Genomic DNA, 10,955 nt, shown 5'->3' with positions numbered 1-10,955 from the left:
CCTTTCATAACGTTTGTTGAAATCTCTCGAGTGTCATCCACTAGACGACGTCATCAAACACTTTACATAATGAACGGTAGAAAGCAGATTGTGAAACAGGTAAAGAATCGTATACAAGAAAAATAACAGCATACGGTCTATTTATATTTTGTTGTAGTGCTATGAATTGAACACCATCATAAAATGAGATTTTTAAAGCAAGTTTTAAGACGATTGAAGATTAAGACATCAGATTGTAAGTATAAATACAAAAAACATTTGAATAAGTATAATTTATTAGTAAATATTGTCAAATGAGGCTCTTTCAATTTTGTTCATGTTATAATTTCCTTTCTCTGTCGCTGGGTTACTCCTGGCCGAGTCCCCGAGGACGCGACGACGTCTACCATATATCACCGAGCCCGCTTTTAATCTCGCAAGCCCTATTTATTCACATTTATTTCAAATATATTTTCCCCTCGGAACTGCTAACATTTCTCGCGCTCAACTGATTTGTGTCTCTCTTATTATTGCTTGTAGATAAAATTATAATATAAAATATTTATAATCCTAAGTTAGTCTTGATGTATAAAAAGGTATTTAACTTTTAAGTGTCAAATTCTGTTGTATATATTATATATTACGTATTAATATATATTTTTAGTTAATATTATTTATATTATTTAGTATTTATAATAATTTATGTTGAAAGGCAGACGTGCAAATTGGTCCTAGAAACATCCAACTATGGTCCCTTGTCAGATCTAATTCTTTATGTTTCTCGTGCTTACAATAAGACTGGTACAATCAAACCAGATCAACAACAACAATTAGTGAGTGGGTGGTAAACACAGACGCCACGAAAGATCTACCGATCCTAAGTGAAAACTATTTTTAATTACCATAGCACACTGATTGTGATTTTCATGGCGATCGTTCTTAATAACACATTTTAAACGTTAAACATAATTATATACTTTATTTAAATGGCAGTGTAAGAGCTCTTATGCGTCTTCATCAATCTTCAGTAATTACAAAGTATTCAGCGTGTGGATGACGTTAAGGACATACATATAGTATTGAGGTCGCATTACGGCATAATGTACCGACTGAATGTTTCAGGCGAGCGTTGATAGCTAAATGGAACCTACAAGAAATAGCAGAAAATGTTTTGAGTACTCTTGAAGCTAATTTCGATGAATGACACTGAAATCGCAAAAATCGTTTTTTTTTTCAATCTGTGTTCGTAGCTGTATATCGGCGATTTTAAATACAGCTTTTATTTTTGCACTAACTTAATCCAGGTAAGTATAAAAACGCTGAACTAAAGAAGTGTTATTTTATGTGTCAAAAAAAGGATGTATCAGTTCTATCTATTTTGTGTGCATTTCCCTCGATTGCCTCTCTATATTATAATACTCTAGATTATATACCAATTTTGACGATTTTATTTTAGAATGGTACCAATTATTTATTTTTTTAAATCCAAGCCAAATCTAAATGTACATAATAATTCAAAAATAAACCATTTATATAATAATTATAGTCTTTTTTACGAACACTGATTTACATTTATTAAAACTATTATTCATATACCTTTGTCATTTTAATATGTTCATGTTTATATTTAAGTTTAAATAAATCGCCACTATCATCTCAACATAAGTATGCAATAAACTTCGAACCGAGATTTCCCAGCAGTTAGACCGCATGAATTGACCGATTGCCACGGTTCAATCCCAGGTAAATACCATTGATTTCACGTTAATTTGTGTTTATAATTTTACTCGTGCTGGGCGATGAAGAAAAACATCGTGAGTAAACCTGCATGTGTCCAATGTTACTGAAATTCTGCCACATATGGATGCCACATCCACCATGCGCCAACGCACCCGCATGGCAGAACACAGTGTGGTGGAATAAGTTCCAAATATTCTCCTCAAAGGGAGAGAAGACCTTAACCCAGCAGTGGGACATTAACAAGCTGTTATTTTTCTTTTTTTAAACTTATATAATACAAATGTTTGAATTCATTATATATGTAATAATATAATAATTTACAAGAATTGAAATAAAGCAACTGCATTAATTTTTTTGATTTTTGTGAACTTCTTGCCTCTTGCCATAGGCCTCCTCCTTCCTCTAGACTTAAGCATTTCCACTATATCTCTTATGTATAGGAATACATGTGATAGGCGCAAACGATCCCGTAACGAACTCCGAAAAGACGGAGTGGGTAATGCTGGTTTTGTTGTAGGTATAGTCCCACATACAAACTCCAAGCAATCCCTGCTACAAGCGAGGGAAATAATTAAATCCTTTTTTCAGCAAGACAAAAAACGGGTCAGGATTGAACCTACGAGTTTTACATCGCTAGGCGGCCCGCTAACCAACCGTTGAACGAATTTAAATTTTCGCACGCTTTTGGTGCGATGATAATATCCGAGTCGTTTGTTACATCCAGTATAATAAATTAATTCGATCACCACGAGCCCTGCGAAATGAAGAATGTACAAACGTGTTTATTCCAATGATCGATAGCGCCGTCGAGAGGTTTATCCTGGAACAAGCAATATCGAATATACGCCGCTTACATTATTTCGCTATTTTTATTTAAAAATAATGAAAACCAACTCTTCATAGTTCTTTGTTAATTAGTATACTGTGATGTATTTATTAAAAATAAATTATAATATAAAAAAATACAAACTAATTAACTTTTCAATGTTATGTTATTGATGTATATTAAAATAATTTATTATTAAACAAAACCAATATATAAATGTGGAGAAAAATAAATTATGTATGTAAGCTTCTCTACTTAAATATTTTGAAAGTGACTGGAGTTGGACACAACTACATGGAGAAGTTAGTGCTATACGCGTCACGCACACACAAGGGAGGAGATGGCGTTTGCCGTCACAGCATACGAGTCGGTTTCACTTTTAAATATATATTAATCGATTATTATAGAAGTTAATTAAAACTTTCTGTCCAGAGGGTGGATCTACCAGTTATCTGTCCGATAGCTGGTTGGAATCACTACGGGTACGCGACCCCGGACTGCTCTAGCTACTAGTGTCACATTCCTGTATCTTCCGTGACCACAGTATCCTCACCCCTCTCCTTGATACGTTGTTTCCCAAAATTATCCTAGCGTCACGCCAAAGAAGAAGGAAAACTAATATTAAACCCGGAGCGGTGCCTCCGTTTAGGCGTAAGCCAGTCACCTGCGGCCAAACCAGCACCACACGTATTGACTCGTCATTCCTGCGGATCCTGCTGGGGAGGAGGAGAGGGTGGCATGGGTACTGGGCAAGCCCGTGTTGCCATAAAGTCGCCTGGCCCAGGCGTAGCAGCATCCACGGAGAGGACACTTCGCTCACCTGTCTTGCAGGTGGAAAACAACACGGAGAGTGGCAGTCACCGGTTATAAGTCAGCACGAATAGGCGTAAGTGCGGACGCCAGGGGCCACTCTTGACAGTAGGAGGATCCATTGTAGATCCATTGATCAGTTACCGCCTGCTTTAAGTCGGGCAGCCCCCGATCAATAAGGTACTGATCCGCCTCAGCGTTAACTTGTTCCGCCTGGGTGAACGGAACACAAGCCTTACAGCTAGACGTTGACGCTGTGACATTAACCACCTGCTCAAAGAAACAAAAATCTCAAAACCCACAACAACGCTGCTTACATGCGCTTTGCGACATGGAATGTCCGAACGATGAGGACAGGCTTCCCGAACACCTACGGAAGCTCCGATTGCGCCCAAAAACTGCGCAAAACTTACAGTATCGACGTGGAGCTTAAAAGGCTCAATATTGATATCGTAGCCTTACAAGAGACCAGAACTGAAGACGAAGGGTCTTTGCGTGAAGCTAACTACACTTTTTACTGGAAGGGCAAGAGTTCCTTGGAAACACGAGAGCATGGTGTAGGTTTCGCGGTTCGAAACCATCTCATCAACGCCATAGAGACACCTGTAGGCGTTTCCGAGCGGATTATGGTCTTGCGTCTAAACACAAAAAGCGGCTTTGTCACGTTAATTTCCGCTTACGCACCGACGCTTAGTTCAAAACCTGAGACCAAGGATAAATTCTACGGCCAGCTCGATGAGACAGTGCGCAGGGTGAATCCAACTGACAGACTGCATATTTTGGGTGACTTTAATGCCCGCGTCGGTCAGGGTACATCAGCCTGGCCTGAATGCCTCGGTGCACACGGCATAGGCAAGCTTAACGACAACGGACAACGATTGTTGGAGTTTTGCTCAAGGCACCAGCTGTGTGTTACCAACACCTTTTTTAAAGGCAAAATGATGCGGAAAGTCTCGTGGATGCACCCTCGATCTAAACACTGGCACCAATTAGACCTTGCTCTTACAAGAAGGAGGGATCTACGGGAAACGCTCCACACGCGGGCGTTTCACAGTGCCGATTGCGACACCGATCACAGCCTCGTCGCTACTAAAGTCCGACTTGTCCCTAGAAGAGTCCATTCTTCCAAGCCACTCGGTCGAAAAAAGATAAATCTTTTCAAGACTCGTGACATGGAAGTAGTGGAGTCATTTGGGGAACTCGTCCGCGAAGAAGTTGCAACTTGGGATAGTACGGCATCAGCGCGAGTCGAATGGGAAAAAGTCAAGTCTCTTCTCACTGACACTGCAGGCAAGATTTTTGGCTATCAAAAGGCAAAATCTTACGACTGGTTTCAAGAAAACGAGAAGCACTTACTTCCCTTGATTGACTCGAAACGCCAAGCCGCTTTAAATTTTCGCCTTAACCCTTGCGATGCGACGCGTAAAGATCTCACGAAGGCAAAAGCCTCACTCCAGCGTAGCACGCGCTTCTTTGTAAATGCGTATTGGACAGAGCTTTGCCAAAGCATCCAAGCGTGCGCAAACGCGGGGGATATTGGCGGGGTGTACGCGGGCATCAAAAGAGCTCTTGGACCTACTCCAAAAAAGACGGCACCTCTCAAGGAAACCGACGGTTCTGTTATAACAGACAGCACCCGTCAGATGGCAAGATGGGTAGAATACTACAAGGGGCTCTACTCGTGCCCAGTGGATATTCAGCCAGAAGCAATGGAGCTTGTCCCGAATCTGGCAACTTGGCACGAGCTAGACGTTGCACCCACAGTAGAGGAACTTTATCTGGCCGTCAAGAAGCTCAAATGCGGAAAGAGCCCCGGAAAAGACGATGTTGTCACCGAAGTCGTCAAGCTTGAGTGCCTCTTGCCCATCCTCCATAACCACCTGGCTAAGTGCTGGGAAGAAAACTACGTCCCTCAGGATATGCGAGATGCTAACATCGTCACTCTTTATAAAGGCAAAGGCGATCGTGGCGACTGCAACTGTTACCGCGGAATATCTCTTCTTAGCATCGTCGGTAAAGCCTTTGCCAGGGCCATTTTAGGCAAACTACAAAGGCTCGCCGACCGCGTATACCCTGAGGCACAATGTGGTTTTAGATCCCAACGGTCAACTGTCGACATGATATTTTCACTCAGACAGCTACAAGAAAAGTGTAGGGAGCAACATACCCCCCTAGTCATTGCATTTGTAGACCTAAATAAGGCTTTTGACTCCGTGAGCAGAGAGGGGTTGTACTCGGTTCTTGTCAGAATTGGATGCCCCCCAAAACTCCTAAGGATAGTGCAATCGTTCCACGAAGGTATGGAAGTTACCGTCCTGCACAATGGCAACGCATCCACGCCATTCGACGTAAGCCGTGGTGTTCGTCAAGGTTGTGCACTGGCCCCCACCTTGTTCGGAATATTCTTCTCAGTGCTTCTGAAGGTTGCTTTTGGAGATGAACAGCAAGGCGTCCACTTACACACGCGAACCGATGGTAGGCTGTACAACATCTCAATGCTCAAGTCCAAACGCTACAGGGAGGACCTATTTGTAGATAGTCTCCTCTTCGCTGACGACGCTGCCTTCGTTGCTCATGACCAAGCTCAACTCCAGAGATTAATGGACAAATTTGCCAGAGCGTGCGACCTCTTTTCAATGTCCACAAACTGCAAGAAGACCGTTATTTTAGCGCAAGGATGTTTAGAGCAACCAGTCATCTTGCTTAACGGCGCACCTTTACAGGTGGTTAACAAATTTTGCTACCTTGGGTCGCATTTGTCGAGCAATCTCTCGCTTGATGCAGAGATCGACTTCCGCATCGGCAAAGCAGCCTCTACGTTCGGGAGGCTCTGTTCAAGGGCTTGGGATAACAGACACCTTACGGTAAAAACGAAAATGCTTGTTTACCAATCATGTGTCCTAAGCACACTCTTGTATGGAGCAGAAACGTGGACAACGTACGCAAAACAAGAACGCCGACTAAACACATTTCACTTGCGCTGTCTTCGGAGCATTCTGGGCATCACATGGCAGGATCGCGTGACAAACGAGTCTGTTCTAGGCGAGGCACAGCTGCCTAGCATCATGGCCATTCTAAAAAAAAAACGGTTACGGTGGCTGGGACACGTGCATCGAATGGAGCAGACCCGTCTTCCAAGGCAAATACTACTGGGAGAGGTTGTGGATGCAAAGAGGTCTGTTGGGCGGCCTATGCTCCGTTACAAAGATTGCGCTAAGCGTGATATGGTTGCGTTTAACATCCCTAGCAATCGATGGGAGGAACTGGCAGAGGACCGTGCCAAGTGGCGACGCCTTATTCACGAAGGTCAATCAAAGCATGACAATGACTGGTTTAAGCTACTAAAAGAAAAACGCACTAGGCGTCATGAGCGGGCTTCAAACCCCCGCCCATCTGGGGGCGCATACACTTGTCGGAAGTGCGGCCGGAGGATCCTCTCTCGCATTGGTCTATTCAGTCATGAACGCAAGTGCCTTCGCGATGCCGCTTAAATCATCTGTCAAAGATGCAGAGGCCTATATATATATAATTAAAACAATTACAGTTTAATACAATAGTTTACATTATTATCAAAAACACATTACAAGCACAGCATTCCTTAACTACGCAACATTTTAATGACGACGGAATAAAATATTATATTTTATTATATTCCACACTCATTATCCAAATTTTAATTACAGAAGTGCTAAAAAACGAAAACGCTATCTTAAAGTTTGTAGTGGTACGAAAAATACGTGAGTTATATTTTAAAAGAACAAATTTACAAACAGGTCGTATTAAGTACGCAAAAAATATGTTGTGTTGTGGATAACTATTATTTGATATATATGAAGGCGGCAAACGGGCCGAAGGCTCACCTGATACAAAGTGGCCATGGACAACTGCAACATATCCTCAAAGTAGCTATGTTACCTAGGTGGGTTCCCTATACACTACATCTAGAAAAATCCACCTAGAAATGGAGGCATAGGCTAACCGTTGGGGCTTCACGGTAGCATGCGCAAGGGATCCCGTAACGCTCCCTGAACAGACAAAAAAAGGTACCACTGGTATTGTAGTGGGTATTCCCACATACAGGAGTCCCACATACCCCCTAACTCATGTGAGGGAAACACGTAAACACGTTTTTTTCCAGCGAGGAAAAAAAAGGCTTCGCCGCAGTAAGGTAGAAGGGCCTTCCACCAAATTTTGATACAGAGCCCATCACGGGCAAGCTACGCCCCTGATAATAAGAACAACATTATATTATATACTACTTTCAGTTCTTCTAACAGCATAGCTTTTACAATTATACCACATACATAATAAAATGCACAAGTGTCTGCACCGCGTATCACAAGTTATATGTATGTATTTTTACGAGAAACGCGAATGTTCCTACAATATATCAATGGGCACGCTTTTAATCTCGCAAGCGCTATTTATATACATTGATTTCGAAGATATCTGTTAGGCGCAATTTCCCCGCGGAGCCGACATTTCCTGCATTTAGCAGATTTGTTTCCATTCTTTGTTGTATCTTTATGAAATGAAGGATATTCAGATATATTTTGTGAAATAAAAAACAAATAAAAAATACTCTTCTTTCAGGCTTCGAGATAATCAAAAACAGAATTCTTTATAAATTGCATTCGAAGTAGCAAGTTTACATCTCATCTAAGCTTCAGTAGTTTTTCAGAGTTGGTATATCTAATGCCTAAAAATATCTCTAGATTCTTTTAAATATTATGCAAATTTATATTAGTAAGTTTCCATCATAATTAATTTTGTTTTTTTTGGTTTTTTTTTAGTGTGCTTCAATTGTGTTTATTATTCATTTCGTGTGGAAAACATCGTGAGCAAGCCTACCTTTGTCAACGTGTAAGAAAAAATACCAAATCCCTCTCTTCAAAAGGATAGGAGGCCTTAACCCAGCTGTGGGATAGTTAGAGCTTGTAAAGTTACGTAACTAAAATTATATATTATATCAAATCAGTTTACAAATCTACTGCAAATTGTTTTCATTTGTACGAGTAAAAAATTATAATAACTTAAATAATTGAATTAAAAGCCAATATAACTATTTATATCTTGCTTATAAATAAATATTAAAGGAATTAAGGCTTATGGTTGAATGAATAGATCTCGTCCTATTAAAGAAAATTCAAGAGATCAAATTTACGGAATACCTTTTAGTTTTGCATATTTTATATTTCAAATTAGTCTCGCTTTTTAGGAAAAGTATTTAACAGGCCTCTTTATATTAGATTAGCTGATTTTTCTCTATGATAACATTCAGCACTTTACTAATACCAAATCCCTCCAAAATAATAAGAATTAAGCTTTTAAACTTTGCCAATTCATTTATATATTTTTGATGAGGATTATGTTATTTGAAAAATGAGGTTTGTTATTCCATACAAAATTACGTTTCTTAGAGATAATGTTAATGGCCAAGGCGAATTAGTAAATCGCCTGTCTTCAATTCTGCATCAAATAAAGATAAAAATCGTACAGTTACTCTAAGATTGCAAGGATCTTTGATGTTACTGACTTTTGGTGGATCCGATGGACTGTAAGGCGAGTATGAGCGGCACACTTTCTCATGAGTTGACTCTGTATGTCTTGTCTATGACAATTATAGACTATGAGAAGCTAAGCAGATGTGCAAACAGTGTCCTTAAGATGCGTAGATCTTCAAACATTCACTATCCCACAACACAAAAGGCTTTTCATTTTCAAAAGACAAGATAAATCAGAAATGCTTATTCTATTTCAACATTTTTCATTTTCATAAAATGAATTTGCTTCATACGTCTGAAGTTGGGAAGCTAGCTTCGGAAGCTGTAGGACAGGTGACAGAGACATGGCCTCTGTTCAGATTCATGAAGTTGTATAAAAATGTCGTGAAAAGAATCCAACACAGCCCAACAAGGTGCTGCAACATTCTGACTTCGATCCGATTCGTATAGTTCGTATCGATTCTCATTGGAAATTTTGTCTTATATACAGTTTCCTAAAGAGACTCTAAAGATAAATTGTAAAATAAATTCGCTTGGGATAAAAAAATACGTTTGAAGAAAACAAAAGAATATTTAAAACCGCCAACGCTATTCCTAACTCATAATTAATGATGTTTTGCGTAACCCTATTAATAAGAAAGAAGACGCCTACATAAGATTTTTTTTCCTTTAGACATTTTGCATTCATTGTGTTTGAAATATAAACATAACACAATACCTATAGAATCGAAAACTTTTATTGAATTTTCTTCTATAGCACTGGTAGACGTCTTTGTTATTGAAATTTTCTTGACAAAAAACCTAATATTTTTTATCGTCAAAAAATAAAAATAAAAACCACTCCTTAGCCAAGGTCTCCTCATTTTGACGGGGGAAATTGAGCTTATTCACATTATTACGTGCTCAGGGCACGTTTTCATCCGACACCTGCATGGTTCCCTCGCGATGTTTTCTTTCAGCGTTGAACATCTGATGAATTAACTACATGAATATTCAATGGGTTTAAACCGCCATCATTATTTCAGAGATCGGTTAAGTGTTCTAACCACAAGGCCATCTCGGTTCTACTTTTTTAATGAATCGACCACGATTCGAAATTTTTACAAACTAATCGTGAAACTATCGAAGCAGTTATTTTAAAGATAGTTGCTACTGAAGAACGCGCCTAAAGCCAGCAAAATTTCAGGTTTCAACCGCGCGTCCCTTATATGGTAAATTTCTTTTAACTATAATATATGATTAACACAAAGAGCTGCATTTTTTTCGTAGTTTTCTCGTCTCAACAGTGCTGCAGCAACTGATTTAAGAAACAAATATGTTCACAAATATGTATGGTTGAAATGCGATAGATGTGGTTGTATCCATTACCTATACTTACGCGCGAGCGAAGCTGCCGGCAACAGCTAGTTAAATATAAAAATAAAAGAAATGTGTATTATATTTATTATTTTTTAATCCGTAATATGTCGTTTCTGTTAATAAGCTACTACCCTAACCGTTAGGTTAAATTTCTGTAACCGTTTGTAATGTATCTTGTTAAAAGTACATTACAAACGAATGCAGGAATAACTGTACCAGGGAGCACCGTGCGTCTCCGACATACGTGCGTTCGCTGCAAATAACTCAATCAGCTTTACATTATATGTGAAAACTTCAATATATTATTCTAAGTTATAAGAAGAAATGAAATGTTAAGTTGTTATAAAATATTTTATGTTGTTATAAATACATTTCAGGACTGACCATTGAACTTGGCCCTTATTTCACATTTATGTGTTTGATGGATATCATTACTTTTTGTACAGAATTTATCTAGTATTTTTTAACGTGTTATTATAATTTTTCAATTAATTGATTCTATTAGGGAAAACTTACTTATATTGCCTGTAATCTCAGAATTCAAAATTGATAACAGCCAGTCTTTATGTGGATTTTATGGTTTTCACGTGAATGTATAACGAGTATAATACCACCCTTTTTTAATCCAAACATATCAGTTTTAGTACTTAAAACTACTTAAAACCAAGAGTATTTCTTATAATTAAGAACGACTTTCGTATTTATTACGTTATTAACTGGCATTTAGGATTATGAGC

The sequence above is a fragment of the Nymphalis io genome, chromosome 14, assembly GCF_905147045.1.
Source record: "Nymphalis io chromosome 14, ilAglIoxx1.1, whole genome shotgun sequence".
Classification (NCBI taxonomy): domain Eukaryota; kingdom Metazoa; phylum Arthropoda; class Insecta; order Lepidoptera; family Nymphalidae; genus Nymphalis; species Nymphalis io.
The sequence above is the reverse complement of the archived record's forward strand: the minus strand, read 5'-3'. Positions refer to the sequence as shown.